The sequence below is a fragment of the Tenrec ecaudatus genome, chromosome X, assembly GCF_050624435.1.
Source record: "Tenrec ecaudatus isolate mTenEca1 chromosome X, mTenEca1.hap1, whole genome shotgun sequence".
In the NCBI taxonomy this organism is placed as follows: Eukaryota; Metazoa; Chordata; class Mammalia; order Afrosoricida; family Tenrecidae; genus Tenrec; species Tenrec ecaudatus.
In genome coordinates, this window is record NC_134548.1 from 8,626,456 (window position 1) to 8,642,698 (window position 16,243).

Here is a 16,243-nt window from a genome sequence, read left to right on the forward strand (position 1 = left end):
AACAGCTCTTACTACAGCTCTACTACCACAATATTCCAGCCAGAAATCTCAATTTTCCTAAAGGTTCCCCAAGCTGCTGGACAAACCTCCCTCCCCTTCAGAGATTTGAGAGTCTGCTCCAGCCAGCAGGCATCTTTGAAGGCCATGGAGCCACCAAGCAGTGGCCCTCCTAGTTTGTGTTCTAGAGAATGGCTGGACCTACATCGACTGCAGCGACTGGTCTTTGTCCCCCTCCCTTCGGCAGGGGCACCTGCCTGAGGCCTCAGATTCAAGTCACCCTAGAGGTGTGTGCTGAGGCTCTGGTTATTGACCTTAAGGCATCAAACTCTTGATAACCTCTTTGTTTTGTGCTTTCTAGATGGGACTTACCAGCTCAATTCCCAGGAAGTGCCCCCTCGGATGTATCCTGTCTAACTGGGTTAGATTTGATCTGGAGAGGCTGGACAAACAGAAGCTGACTTCGTTTTCCAACTCTATTTGGCTACAGTATCATTTAGAAAAAGGAGAATCATGGCCAGAGAATGGTACACTTTCCCTTCCAACCCTGATTCAGCTAGAACATTTCTGTGGAAGGATGGGGAAGTAGATGGAGATGCCATATGTTAGAGCATTTTTTCCTTTTGAGGAGCAGTAGAGACCTTCATTCCCAGTGCACCAAGACCCCCTAAAGGACCCTGAAGTTAGGGTCAAATATTCCCCCAGCCGTGGACCTGTCAAAATTCTACCCATAGTAGAGGCAGCGGGGTGTTTGTTCCCCAGGCGGTCTACAAGCCTTTCCCTCTAATTGAACTTAAGAAAATAAAAAAATGACTTGGGCAGTTCCTCTAACAAACCTGAACAGCACATAGAACACTTCCAGCACCTCACCCGAGCCTACGGTTTAACCTGGAAACATGTAATGGTCATACTGGGACAGACTGTCACAGACTTTGAGAAAGAACGAGTGCTCAAAGGTGCTAGGAAGTTTGCAGAGGAGTTACATGTGATGAATGATAAGTACCCCATAGGGGAAACTCCTGTACCTTTAATTGACCCTGCTTGGAATCATAGTGAGCCGCAGGACAAGTGGGCACGGGAACATTTCCTGGCGTGCTTCACAAATGACTAAAGTCAGGTAGGCAAAAGGCCATTAATTATGCCAAAGTGACAGCGATTTATCAGGGACCTGTGGAGCCTCCTGTAGGCTTTTTAGAGAAGATAAAGGAGGCCCTGAAGAATCATACTGCTATAGATATAGACTCCTATGAGGGGCAAGTCTTACTCAGGGACAATTTTCTCACATAGGCTGCACCAGACACTCACAAGAAACTCTAAAGGCCGCACCAGACACTCAGAAGAAACTCCAAAAACTAGTGCAGAAACCTGAAGGAGCTACCCTAGAGGAGATGGTTGCTGGTGCTAATATGGCCTTTTACAATAGGGAGCAAGAAGGGGAGGTTGAAACTCAGGAGAAGGAGAGAAGGAAGGACATCAGGCATGCCCAGGTATTGCACGTACTTAGTAACCGATGCCTGCCGAATGCTTCCCAGGATTATCAGACCTTTGAACCAGGAACCAAGTGCTACATTTGCCGGCAGCCGGGTCATTGGGCTAGGAACTGCCCTAATTGGAACAAGCTTCCTTGAGTGCCATGTTTCCATTGTAAACAGATAGGCCACTGGGATGCCCTCTGTTCCGAGGCCAAAAACCTGGAGGAGGGTTCCCACAGGCTAATGTGCAGTTGTTAACGGAGGATTGAAGGCGCCTGTTACTGGTCTGGAGTCCAAGGTGACCATTGATGTGGCAGGTAGATCAGTAAATTTTCTCTTAGATACTGGCACCACCAATTCTCTCCTTACCTTCTTCCCTGGACTCCCGGCACTCTTCACCTGCTCCATCCTGAGAGTGCCAGGAAAACCTGTAGTTAAACATTTTACTGAATCCCTCAGATGCCTGTGGGATACCTTCTATTTAACTCATAGTTCCCTAGTAGTCCTGAATGTCCAGCTCCTCTCCTAGGCTGAGATATACTGTCCAAGCTGCACACCTGTATAGTCACTGGGCCTCATCCTCGTCCCTCTACAGCTTTCCAAATGCGCCTCATGGTGGAGGAGCTGCAGATTCCCCCACAGGAACCATGGGAACAAGCCATAATCCCTGAAGTTTGGGACACAAGAGTCCACGGCAAAGCTAAGTATGCTACCCCTGTAGGGATTTTTCTAAATGAATTCTACCCAGTTTCTCCATCAGCAACAGTATCCTTTGAAACCTGAAGCCATCAAAGGATTACAGCCCCTTATTAGTAAGTTCATCCAATATGGACTTTTGGTCCCTGTTAACACCCCCTGTAACACCCCAATATTATTACCTCGTCAAATGAAAGATGGGTCTTATCAGCTTGTCCAAGACCTCAGAATAATAAATGAAGCAGTGATCTCACTGCACCCAGTAGTGCCAAACCCGTATACCCTCCTAGGGGAAACCCCTAGCTCCACACAGTGGTATAGTATCCTGGACTTAAAGGATGCCCTTTTCTGCATCCCGTTGGATAAACAGTGCCAGTTTCTTTTTGCCCTTGAGTGGAAGCGAGGGCAGTCACAGCAACTCAGTTGGGCCGTCTTACCAATGGGTTTCAGAGATAGCTGTCATTTGTTCGTACAAGCCCTAAGCCAGGACCTAGCTGGCCTTACTCTGGAAGGGGCCACAGTCCTACAGTATGTAGACGACCTCCTCATCTGCTCGGCCACTCGGGAACAGTCCATTGCTCATACAGTACAAGTTCTAAACTTCTTGACAGAAAGAGGTTACAAAGTCTCCAGGGCCAAGGCCCAGCTAGTGCAACAGGAGGTGGTAACGTTCCTTATCAAAAGGAAAGAAAGGGCTCTCCCTCAGAAGGAGTAAAGACAATTGTGGAGCTGCCTGAGCTGGAAACACGGAAGCAGCTGTGGGTGTTTCTAGGCCTCACAAGGTTTTGTAGAATCTGGATTCCTAATTACGGACTCCTAGCAAAATCCCTATATGAGAATCTGAAATGGAGGAGTGGTCTATACCCCCTACTGTGGGCCACAGAGCAGAGAGAAACAATAAACCAGCTTAAGACTCTTCTGCTCCAAGTTCCAGCGCTGGATCTTCAAGACCCTGCAAAGTAGTATTTCCTGTATGCTCATGAGAGAAAGGGGGTAACTCTGGGGGTGCTGGTCCAGAAGCTAGGACCTCAGCCTCAGCCAGTGGTCTACCTATCAAAGAGGTTAGATCCTACCTCAGCAGGCTGGCCACCGTGTCTATGAGCAATGGCTGCCGTGGCCCTCTTGGTCCAAGAGGCAGTAAAGATCACCATAGGGGAACTTTAGAGGTCCTGACTAATCATCGGATCTCTGAAGTGCTACAAGCTAAAGGCTTTCTGATAGCCTCCTATTGAAGTACCAGGTTCTTCAATAGAAAACCCTGATGTCACTATCCAGACTCATAGCACATTCAATCCAGCCACATTGCTCCCTGATCCAGGGGAAGACACTACACCCCTTCATTCCTGCTTTGAGCTGTTGTCTACTAATAACTTGCCATGACCAGATCTCAAAGACCAACCGCTGGCGCTTGCAGACTGTGTGTGGTTCTCAGATGGGAGCAGCTTTGTGATTGAGGGAGTGTGCAAGGCAGTTTATGCCATTGTCTCCCTCGACCAAGTCATTGAAGCTAATCCCCTGCCACAGGGAACTTCAGCACAGCGGGCTGAACTCATAGCCTTAACCCAGGGTCTTGAACTAGCAGAGGGGAAGAAACTAACTTTATTTACTGACTCCAAATATGGGTTTCTGGTTCTTCATGCCCACTCTGCTATCTGGCAGGAAATAGGATATCCCTGGTGACTCAGGGAAGCCCCATGAAGTATGGGAGCTAGATCAAGGCACTCTTGGAAGCTGGCCGAAAACCAGCTGAAGTGGCAGTAGTGCACTGCCGTGGGCACCAGAAGGGAAACTTGGAACTCGCTGTGGGCAACTGAGTTGCTGATGGGGCCGCCAGACAGGCAGCCCTGGGCACCAGCCCCTCAGCCTCCATAAATGCCCTAATTCCCCCAAACCAGCTTCCTCTTCCAGATTACTCGCCAGAAGGAGTGGAACAAGCGAAGACACGGGAATTCTGCCTTCGACCTGATGGTTGGTGGGAGAAAGACAACAAACTCCTCTTGCCACAAAGGTTCCAGTGGAAAGTCATGAAAGCCTTCCACGACTCCACTCATCTTAGCCAGAAACCCTCCTTGACCCCGCTCACTCAGCAGTTCTGTGGGGCCAACTTAACCTCAACCATCAGGTCAGTAACTTCCCATTGTCTCACCTGTCAGATCAACATCACCTAAGGGGCGCTCAGAAGTCACCCTGCTCAACCTGTCCAGCGCAAGGGATCCCACCCTGGGGAAGACTGGCAGATTTTACCCAGGTTCCTACTGTCCAGGGATTTAAGTATCTTCTGGTGTTTATAGACACCTTTACTGGGTGGATTGAAGCATATCCCTTCAGCACTGAGAAGGCTCATTAAGTGGCTAAAAAAAATTGCTTCAGGAAGAAATTCCTCAATTTGGGCTTCCCAAATGGCTGCAGAGTGATAATGAGCCTGCTTTCGTCTCCCAAATCACTCAGGCAGTCTCCCAACACTTGGGAATAACTTATCGTCTCCACTGTGCCAGGATGTCTCAGTCTTCGGGACAGGTAAAGAAAATTAATCAACACCTGAAGTTAACCCTTAGAAAGCTCAAACAAGAAACTCAGATGAGCTGGAAAGATGCACTCCCAATAGCTCTGTTATGTCTTAGGATATCGCCACGGCTACCTACGTGTTTGAGCCCCTATGAAGTTTTATATGGGTGGCTTTTTCTTATAACGGAGCCAGCTATAGACTCTGAAGTTGCCTTACTACAGCAATATGCCACCCAAGTAGCCCAATGTCAGGAGGCATTCCATCAGTTTGGGCTCACTCAGACCCAAGGGGAGGAAAAGTTACTACCCTTTTGCCAGTCAGGAGACCTAGTTCTTATAAAAAGTTGGAAAGACGGGTCCCCTAATTCCCAGCTTTAGCCAGTCTGGAAGGGACCTTTGCCAGTAATTTTCTCTACCCCCACAGCTGTCAAAATTCCAGGGCAGAGTGCTTGGATCCACCATACATGGGTGAAACGCTGGAAACCGCCACCATTGGACCCCTCCAAGGCAGAGGCTGCAGACGAATACTCCTGTGAGCCACTTAGGATGGTATTTCACCGCCACCCCCGGATAGATGAGGGCTATACAGACGATTCTACCTCAGACCCCTCACAGCCTTTACGCCAGTGAATGCTTTTACCCTGTTCCTGTGTACACAGTGAACCAACACTGTTAATCCTAAGATTTTTTAATTTATTTCCTGTGACACCAACCTAACTTCAAGGGCACTGCCACCTCACAACCTTACCCTTGTCTCACTCTGTTCACCTGTTTGTTCATTTGTTTGTTTCTCCAGAAGTTCTCAGGTTATCAAGGTCTCTGGACCAATGTGCCAGCTCCTGGACCACGTCAACTTTATCCATCCTGGGCCCTGAATGGAAAATCCCTTCCAACAGAGTAGGAAGGGTGTGAACCCAAAGCCCCACTTCACCACTTTTGTCATCAGGAAGGAGCTAGAGATGTCGTCGCCCAGTACCCCTAAGATTTGGGTCCATACCTCTTCATGGGGGAAATGTTAGGTAGCTTAGCATAGGGACTGAGGCGTCCATTATACATGCTCAGAAACTCATGCTGCCGGCCAGGAAGAGGTGGTACACCTAGGCAGACATCACACCCAGAATGGCCCAAATGGGCCAGGTGAATTCAATTCAGTCAATGTGGTCTACCAGGGTCATCAACTATGCCTCCCTGCAGAGGAATTGAAAAGGCAGGATCCCGAGCCCACCGTGTGACTTTCTCGAACAGCTTCTAGGCAGACTGTACAGGGGTGAGAGGCCCTGCGGGTGCCTGTGGAAACCTGAAACTTCTTTCATAAAACTCACTTGGATCACAAACCAGACTTTGGCGTGAATTCTTTCTCGCGCAAAGCCAAGGACCGAGACACATCTCTCTCATGAGAGAGCTAACAGAACTGGAACACTTAGGGGTACGTGTGTGCGCATTTCCGTTATTATACAAGGACTTGAGCGTCTTCTTGGGTTGGACATTAATCACCTCACCTGGCAAAATAATCTCACTTGATTTTCACCACATGCTATACCTTCTTGGACATTTAAGGAGCATCAGACAGAAGATACTTCTCAGTTTAGCATCTTACCTGCTTGCTTACTTTCTTTGTTTCCCCAATAGTGTGTGTGTGTGTGTGTGTGTGTGTGTGTGTGTGTGTGAATTTACCGCGCAATGTCCTAGGTGAAGGGTCAGCAAGCTACAGCCTGTGAGCTCATTTCTGCCTGCCTCCTGGATTTGTACAGACTGCAAGCTAAAAATGTTTTATTTTGTTTTGTTTTTACCATTTTTCACGTTGGGGGCAGAGGGGGGCATCAAAAGAAGACTAGCATTTCATGGCACAGGAAAATTATTTGAAATTCACAATTCAGTGTCTATAAGTAATGTTTTATTGGGACTTACAACTGTGATGGCTTTCTTGTGACAACAACAGAGTTCAGTCGCTGTCACAGAAACTATATGGCGGCAAATATTTTCTCCCTGGTCAACTTCTGTATGCGATGATGACGATAAAGCTCTCTTGGCCTCCTGTTATTCATAATCTAGTCACAATGCCATAAAAATTGGCAAGGAGAGCTCTGCAGCGTAAGAGAAAAACTATCACAGCAATCAACAAATAGTCCCATGAGATCAAGAGAAACTGGGGTAGAGGGTGTAGAGAGGAAGAACAACATATTGTATATAGGAGATGAAAGAAGTAAGGAAAAAGTCAGAAAGAAGTACCACGGATCATCTAAAACCAAAAGAGCATCGGAGCCAGTGAGCGTGACCCCAAAGAGGAGGGTGTGCATGCAAAAGTCTGATGGAAACAAAGGTTTTCTGTGTTTCAGAGAGGAGGCTCCAGAAGCTGATGGTCAGTGAGTGAAGTGGGAGGGGTTATTGCTATGTGCCATCAAGCCTATCCTAACATATAGCGACCCTGTGGGACAGAGTGGAACCGCCCCCATCATGTTTCCCAAGCTACAAGTCTTCCCAGAAGCAGACCCCACAGCTTGCTCCTGCAGCGCGGATGGCGGGCTCCAAGCTGGCACCTTCAGCTAGAAGCCAGGCCCTTCACCACTGTAGCTCTAGAGCTCCTGTTTGCAGGGATAATCCACCTACAACCAGCCAGTGCCTAGGGAACAAGGCCAATTCCAATGCATGCTGGATCTAGCGCCCATGAAGTTCATGGATGACACCAGACCCTTTTATCTGGAATCTTTATTTTTCAGAAGTGACTGATACACCCCACACGCAAGGCACACTCCCCTTGGCACAACCCAGTTATGGGGCTCCATCTGAATCTCTGTAATTCCACCTGCCCTTTCCCTCTCACTGACCCACTTTCAGAGAAAAGAGTCCGTTTCCTCGCCATGGTCCGTGCTAGCAAGCACCTGTGCTTCGTTTCTATCATTGTGGATGCCTCGATTTTCCTGCTTGTTCTACTAAGATGTTCCTTTGATTCAGGGTAACTGCTTTAGGCTAGCTCCTTTGACCTCTTGGGAGACTCCACCTCTGCTTTGTTTTTCTTTTTTTTATGTTATTTTTCTTTTTTTTAAATTTTAACAATTTATTGGGGCTCATACAATTCTTATCACAGTTCATACATATACATACATCAATTGTATAAAGCACATCTGTACAGTCTTTGCCCTAATCATTTTTTTCTCCTCTTTTCTTTTTTACATTTTATTAGGGACTCATACAACTCTTATCACCATCCATACATATACATACATCAATTGTATAAAGCACATCCATACATTCCCTGCCCCAATCATTCTCAAGGCATTTGCTCTCCACTTAAGCCCCTTGCATCAGGTCCTCTTTTTTTTCCCCTCCCTCCCCTTTCCCCCCTTCCTCATGTGCCCTTGGTAATTTATACATCGTTATTTTGTCATATCTTGCCCTATCCGGAGTCTCCCTTCCCCCCTTCTCTGCTGTCCCTCTCCCAGGGAAGAGGTCACATGTGGATCCTTGTAATCAGTTCCCCCTTTCCAACCCACTCACCCTCCACTCTCCCAGCATCGTCCCTCACACCCTTGGTCCTGAAGGTATCATCCACCCTGAATTCCCTGTACCTCCAGCCCTCTGCTTTGTTTTTCTGAGGCAAGAAGTTCCAGCTTACATTGTATCAACTCAGCCAAATCTCTGAGGGCCTTGGGTGAGAACCAACTCCCTTATTCTGAAAATTTGGCACTAAAGTGAAGCAAATGAAACTTTCATCTTGGTTTTTTTCATATGAATTGCACTGACTTAAGTTTTGAAGGCTCAAGCCCCCCAGTCACTCCTCAGGGGAAAGATGAGGCTGTCTGCTACCATAGAGATTCATAGTCTTGACAACTCAAAGAGGGGGTTCTACTCTGTCCTATCAGGATGCTTCGGGTAGCAATCACCTTGGTGGCAGTTCGGGGGTGGGGCTGCTCACAACCAGGCCAGTGATTCATATTGATTTTGCGGGTTTGCTTTCCTGGTGAGTGGCCCCTGAAAATGAAAGCAAGGTTTTCTTTACTGGCGAATTCCAGCTGATATGTACAGAAGAGGGGGCAATAGAATTCGACGCACAACCATGTTTTTTAAGTGTTACTTAAATATTAGAATCCAGGGTAAAGCCAACCAACTAGTTGCCATTGAGTCATTTCGGTTGGTCTCAGAACTGTGTTCCACAAGGTTTTCATCGGCTGTGATTCCGTTTTGAAGCAGATCATCAGGCCTTTCTTAGGAGGTGCCTGTGGATGGATTTGAAACACTGGCCTGCCCATTAGTAGCCCAGCACTTAGCTGTTTGCACCGCGTTCTACACGATTAATACTTTGAATTCACCAATCACTCCTCAGGAGAAAGACGAGGCCTTCTGCTTCAGTAAAGATTTACAGCCTCAAAACCTCAAAGAGGCAGTTCCACTCTGTCCTGTAGGGTCGCTATGAGGCGGAATTGACTCTATGGCAGTGGGTTGATAAGGGAGGAAGCAAGCTGTCATCACATTAAACCAATGATAAGTCTCAGTGTCATTGATAACAGGACCATCTGATATGTTAGATGAAATCATTGTATGGCATCAATAATATAAGTGTCATATACAATCATTTTAACAGCTTTGTTGAGATAGAATTCATATACTGTACAGTCCTCCCCATTTAAAGTGTGGAGTTCAGTGGGCTTTATATATTCATAGAGTAATGCCTCCATCATCATCACGGTCAATTTTAGAACATACCCATCATCTGAAAAAGCCATCCCTGTACCCCTTAGCTGGCACCCCGCCCCCAGCAAAAAAACCTTTCCATCCTCCCTCCAGGCCTAGGCAATCTCTCACCAATTAGCTTTCTGTCTCAATGGAGTGACCCTCTACATGTGGTCCTGGGACTGGTTTCTTTCATTCACCAGAACATTTCCAAGATTTCATCCATGCTGGAGGGTACATGGTACTTCATTACTCTTGATGAGTATCACTGCATTGCGTGGGTAGATGCATTAGGTTTAGCCATTCATCAGTTGCTGGACATGTGGGCTGTTTGCCCTTGTCAATTACTATGGACACTTGTGTACAAGTTCTGGTGTGGATGGATGGATCTGAGAGTGGAATTGCTAGAGTTCGAATCAATTCGATGGCAGTAAGGTGGGAGAGGTTTGGATAGCAACTCTATCCATCCTCGAGAGAAGACAGGGTGACCTGGTGGCAAAGTGGGTTATGCTTTGGGCTGCTAACTGAAAGATCAGCAGATTGAAACCACCAGCTGCTCTATGGGAGCATGATAAGGCTTTCTACTCCAGTAAAGATTTACAGTCTTGGAAAACCTCAGAGACAGTTCGACTGCCCTATTGGGTCCCAAGGACTCAGAATCGACTTGATGACAGTGAATTTGTGAGGGATAGCCAGGGAACCAAGAGTGGTGACTTGAGTCACACCCTCTACTAAGGTGGAGACTCAATGGCAGTGAATTTGAGTGTTTTTGAGGGTGAAGACAAAGAGTCTTGATGGCACAATGGCTAAAGCAATCAGCTGCTGACCCAAAGGTCCTATGGTTCACACCCACCAGCCTGGAGAAAGATGGGATGGTTTGCTTCTTTAAGGTTTACATCCTTGGAAATCCTGCAACACAGCTTGACTTTGATCCCGAGAGTCACCATAAGGCAGGATCCACTTGCTGACAACAGGTTGAGGTTTTGCTCTTTAATAAGAAGTGCTGTCTCATTGTGGTTTTGATTTATAACCTAATGTCTCATGACTGAGCCTGTTTCCATGTGCTTATTGCTCATTTGTGGCCAGGTCTGGTGGCATAGTGAATTATGAGTTGGGCTCTTAACAGAAAGGTCAGCAGTTTGAAACCACAGGAGAAAGATGGATCAACCCAAGTCAAAAGTTAGTCTCAAAACCCCACAGGGCAGTTCTACCCTATCCTAGAGGGTTATTATGAGTCAGAATCAAGTTGATGCGGCTGGGTTTGGAAATTTTTTTGGATTGAACATTTGATCCTCTTTATCTCTTCTTGAATTATTTCATAATTTTATTGTGTAAATAGAATATAAATTATTTAACAATTTTCTCCTTTGGATTTTTTAATCTGCTTTTGCATTGCTTTTTTTAGAAAAAGCTTTTTATTGTGGATGGGGTGAAGGTGTACAAAGTAAATCATTTTTCCATTTAACAATTCATACACATTTTGTTTCATGTCACTGATTGCAATCCTCACAATATAGCATCATATATCCACTTTCTCCTTCTGTGTCTTGTTTATATTCTTTTTCTGACCCTTCTGAGCTTTGTCTTTAGGTAAATGCTGCCCTTTGGATTTCAAATAGTTGACTAGTCTATGGTGGGCTCCTCCTTAGTGTGATCCAAACTCCCTGCCATCGAGTCCATGCTGACTCATAGTGACACCCCTCCCTGTGGGTTTCTGAGACTGCAACTGTTGACAGGGGTAGAAAACCCAGTCTTTCTCCCTCGGAGTTGCTGGTGCTTTCAAAGTACTAACCATGAGGATCGCAGGTCTCCTTATAAACCTGTCTATTTGCAGCCTATTAAGCCATGGGGGTGAGTTCATTTTCAGATGTGAAGGCTAACCAAGGGTCGTAGCCTCCAGGGTTCCATCCGTCTCTATCTCTAATTTTTAATGTTTTTTATTTCTGTTCCCCATTTTTCTCCCACTGCACCCAGGCTTTTCCAATGTGATTCCTTTCTGAGCAGATGGTTGTGGCTGGTAGCCTCATACTATGCAGTTCTTCTTGTCTTAGGGTTATGGAGACTGATGGTTCATTTGGTTCTTTAGTCCGTTGAACTAATTGTTTCCATGGATCTTCAAGTTTCTTCATTCTTCTTTCCTCTGGACACAGAGAGACCAGCAGTTGCACTTTAGATGGCCTCTCACGAGCTCTTAAGACCCCAGTTATTGCTCACCAAAGTCGGATGTAGGACACTGTCTTTATGGATTATCTTATGCCAATTGATCTTGGTGTCCCCTGAGACTATGCTCTTGACACCCACCCTGGCCCAATGACTTCTTCCTTTCAGGTGTTTGGTTAAGTCTAAGATGTTTTCATAACTTTTCAACCCGTATACTCTACTATATTTATGGATATTTTTGCAGCAAATGTAAATACATATATAGAAATATCCTCTGCCAAACCTATATACTGTTTACCTCTCTTCTTTGGAGAAATGTCTAGTCCGATTCTTTGCTCATTTCTTTCCCCAAAAAAATTTTATTGGCATGTAATTCACGTATCATATAATGCAATACTTTAGTCACATCAAGAAGAGTTGTACAATCATCACCACAATCAGTTTTAGAACATTTTCTTTAATCGTCCTAAGCTCCTCACTTTCCACCAACCTCCCTTGCCATATCCCCAAGGAACCATTCATCCAGTTACTGTCTCTAAAGATTTACCTGTCCTGGATTCCATAGACAGAAAAACATGAAAAAAAACAAACAAATAATAACAAATAAGAAGAATGACAAAGTACAACAGATAAAAACCTCAATGGAAAAGAAAGCAGAAAATATTAAAAACTAAGTTGATAGATAATAAGGAAGAGCAAATGATAGAATGGTAAATTTTAACCTAACAGCATCTGCAACAATCCACTCTCCAATGCAGTCTGCATGTTTGCAAGGCTATTCATGTCCCTGGTCCATGGTCAAAGGAATTGTCCAGGGCCTTATCCGCGTGTATTTCCCCTTCTCTCCTCTCTCTCTCTCTCTCTCTCTCTCTCTCTCTCTCTCTCTCTCTCTCTCTCTCTCTCTCTCTCTCTCTCTCTCTCAATTGAAAGAGCTTTAAAATGGTTTAAATGGAGATCAAATGATAAGATATTACATTTTGACCTCACTATGTCTGCCATAATCGACTTTACAATGCTCTTTGTCTTGTAATAGGCTCTTTGGACACCTCAATTATGATCAGAGGGGATTCACCGGAGGATAAATCCTTGTGTGGACCCTGCAAATATATTTTGGGCTTCCACTGTCATCTGTCGCCTTCGGTGAACCAGGTGTTCACAATTTAAACTCTGATGCCATCCCCTCCTTTAGATTTGAATTATATTATTTACAGTCCTTGGATCGCACAACCTGATCTGTTTCTTCCATGTGGACGGAGTTGATACCTCACTTAGATGGCTGCTTGTTTGAAAATCTTCACCCATTAAAAATGTTTTTGTCTTTTATTTTGAGTTTTTAGAGTTCTCAGTTCTTTAGATATTCTAGATACAAATCCCTTATCATATATATGATTTGAAAATATATTCTCCCATTCGGTGTGTTGTGTTTTACATCATCTTGATGGAATTCTTTGAAGCACAGAAGTTGTTTGGTTTTGTATTTGCTCTAGAGGGCAGTTTATTTTCTCATAATACAGGAGGCTAACAAATGGAGCCCTCCGATTTTTCAATTTTGATGTTATCCAGCTTGTCTATGTGATCTCAGATCCCAGACATGTTGTAAAATACTTATTATTTTAAGGCCAAATGCTAATACAGGTATTATTAAAGTGTCAATACCACCAAAAGTAATCTGTAGATTCAATGCAATCTGATCAAAAACTTAACAGCCTCCTTTACAGAAATAGAAAAACCAATAGTCAATTTAATACAGAAAAGCAAGAAGCCCTGAATAACAAACAAGGTTAAAAGAGAATAAAGTAGAAGACACACATTTTCTGATTTTAATGCATACCATACAAACACAGTAGTCAAAAAAGGTTAGTTCTGACACAACACTCGATACATAGACCAATGGAATAGAATTGAGTCCCAAAATAAACCTAAACATCTATTACCTACACATTTTTGACAAGGATGCTAAGTCCATTAGGTGAGAAAAGTCTATTCAATAAATAATGCTGGCAAAATTAGGTTTCCCCATTAAAAAAAAACGAATGCCTCAAATGATGTACAAAAACAAATTAGCAATGGATTAAGGACCTATATGTGCAATCTAAAACCATAAAATTCTTAGAACAATGGGATCAATGTCACGAAATTAAGCTTGGAGAAACTGTTGAATTGATGTATGTTTTGCATGTATACTCTCAACAATGAATTAAGTAAAATCTACGCAGAAATGTTAATGCAAGAAATCAAAACGATGAAATATTTGTGTTGTAGATTTCTATCTCCATTCACTTATGAAATAGGAAAAAATGGGAACAGAGTAATTTGAGCTTGTTGCCATTTTCACCTCTTGTCTTTGCCACATCCTTTAGGCAAGTTCTTATCACCAAGTATAGAAGAGCTCTAAACATTTGCTGAATAAATTTTCCCCAACTACCCCAGGATTTTAGCAAAGTTTTACTTGTGTATCATTAATGGTATTGCTCTAAAATTTGAGCATTCTCTAGAACCCCCTTTCTTTGGAATGGGTACAAATATGGATCTCTTTCAGTCACTTGGCCAAGTAGCTGTCTTCCAAATTTCCTGGAGTAAGTGCGTCCAGTGTTTCATCAGCTTGTTAAACATTTCCACGGGCATTCCATCAATCCCTAGAGCCCTGTTTTTGGCTAATGCCTTCAGCACAACTTGGACTTTTTCCATTGGATCTTGATCATATGCTCCCTCTCGAAAAGGTTGAATGCCAACTAGTTATTTTTGGTACTATGACTGCGTATTCTTTCCATCTTGATGCGTCCTGCATTGTTTACTAATTTGCCATTAGAATTTTTCAATATTTCAACTCAAGGCTTGCTTTTTTTCTTCAGTTCTTTCAGTTTATGATATGATGAGCTTGTTCTCTTTTTTCGTTCTCTTACTCTAGATCACTGCGCATATCATTATATTTTAAGTTGTCTTCTCTAGCTGCCCTAAGAAATGTTCTGTTACTCTTTGACTTCATCATGTCTTTCATTTGCCTTAGCTACTCTATGATTTGTTTCAGAGTGTCTTCTGATATCCACTTTGATCTTTTCTTTCTTTCTTGACCTTGTGATAAGCTTTTGCTTTCTTCATGTATGATGTTCCGCTGTCATCTCACAGCTCATCAGGTCTTCTGGCATTGGTGTTCAATGCATCAAATTTGTTTAGGTGGGAGAGCTTCAAGGTCATATTTTGGCTCTTGCGACCTTGTTTTAATTCATTTCAGCTTCAACCTAAACTTCCATATACACAATTGATAGTCTGTTTCATAGTCAGTCCTTACACTTGTGGTAGATGCGGATGTTGAGCTTCTTCATCATCTCTTCCCACAGAAATAGTCGATTTGATTTCTTTGTATTTCATCTAGGGAAGTCCACATGTATAATTGTCGTTTGTGTTGTTGAAAAAAGGTATTTGCTATGAACAAGGAGTTGGTCTTGCAAAATTCTATTATGACATCTCCAGCTTCATTTCTATCACTAAGACCATATTTTCCCATTGCTGTTCCTTACTTTTTGTTTCCACCTTTTGCATTCTGATCGCCAACAATTATTAATTCATCTTGATTGCATGCTTACTCAATTTCAGACTGAAGACCTTTGTAGAATTCTTCGATTTCTATATCATTTGCTTTAATGGCTAGTGGGTACATTTGAATAATAGTTGTATTGATTGGAATTCCATGTGTTCAGATAGATATTCTATCACATACTAGTAAATTTTTACTAAAGACCATCCAACAATGGTTGCAGCAGCATTGATTGGGAGCTGCCAGAAATTCAGGACAGATTCAGAAGAGGATGTGGAACAAAGGATATTGTTGCTGATAGCAGATGGATCATAGTTGAAAGCAGAAAGATGTTTACTTTGCACTTTATAGACTATGCAAAGACATTCAATTGTATAGAGCATAACAAACGGATATCCTTGAGAAGAATGGGAATTCCATACCACTGCTTTGTGCTCATGTGGAATTTCTGCATGGTTGAAGAGGAAGTTGTGTGAACAGAACATGGGAATATTGCACGGTTTAAAATCAGGAAAGGTGCGTGACAGCACTGTATCTTCTCACCATATTTATTCAATGTGTATACTGAACAAAGCATCAGAGAAGCTGGCTTATATGATGAAGAATGTGGCATCAGCCTTGGAGAAAGGCTTATTAACAGCATGAGGTATGCAGATGACACAACCTTGCTTGCTGAAAGTGAAGAGGCCTTGAAGTACTTGCTGATGAAGATCAAGGATTGCAGCCTTCAGTATGGATTAAAACTCAATGTAAAGAGAAGCAAAATCTTCACTACTAGACCAGTAGATGACATCATGATAAATGGAGAAAAGATTGAAGTTGTCAAAAATTTGATCTTGCTTGGATCCACAATCAATGTTTATGGAAGCAAGAGTTAAGAGAGCAAATGAGGAATAGTATGGAGTAGATCTGCTGCACAAGACCTCTTTAAAGTGTTGAAAAGCAAGTTGTGCCTGATCCAAGCAATAGCTGTATATGGAGATGAAAGTCAGACATTTACTAAAGAAGACCAAAGAAGTATTGATGCAGTTGGTTTTTGTAGTTTATTTTTTTGAAAGCATTTTACTGGAGGCTCTTACAGCTCTTATAACACTCCATACAAGAAATGACGCATTCGAATGGTGGTACTGGAGAAGAAGATTGCAAAGTGCCATGGACTGCCAAAAGAACAAACTAATCTCTTCTGAAAGAAGAACCGCCAGATAGCTCC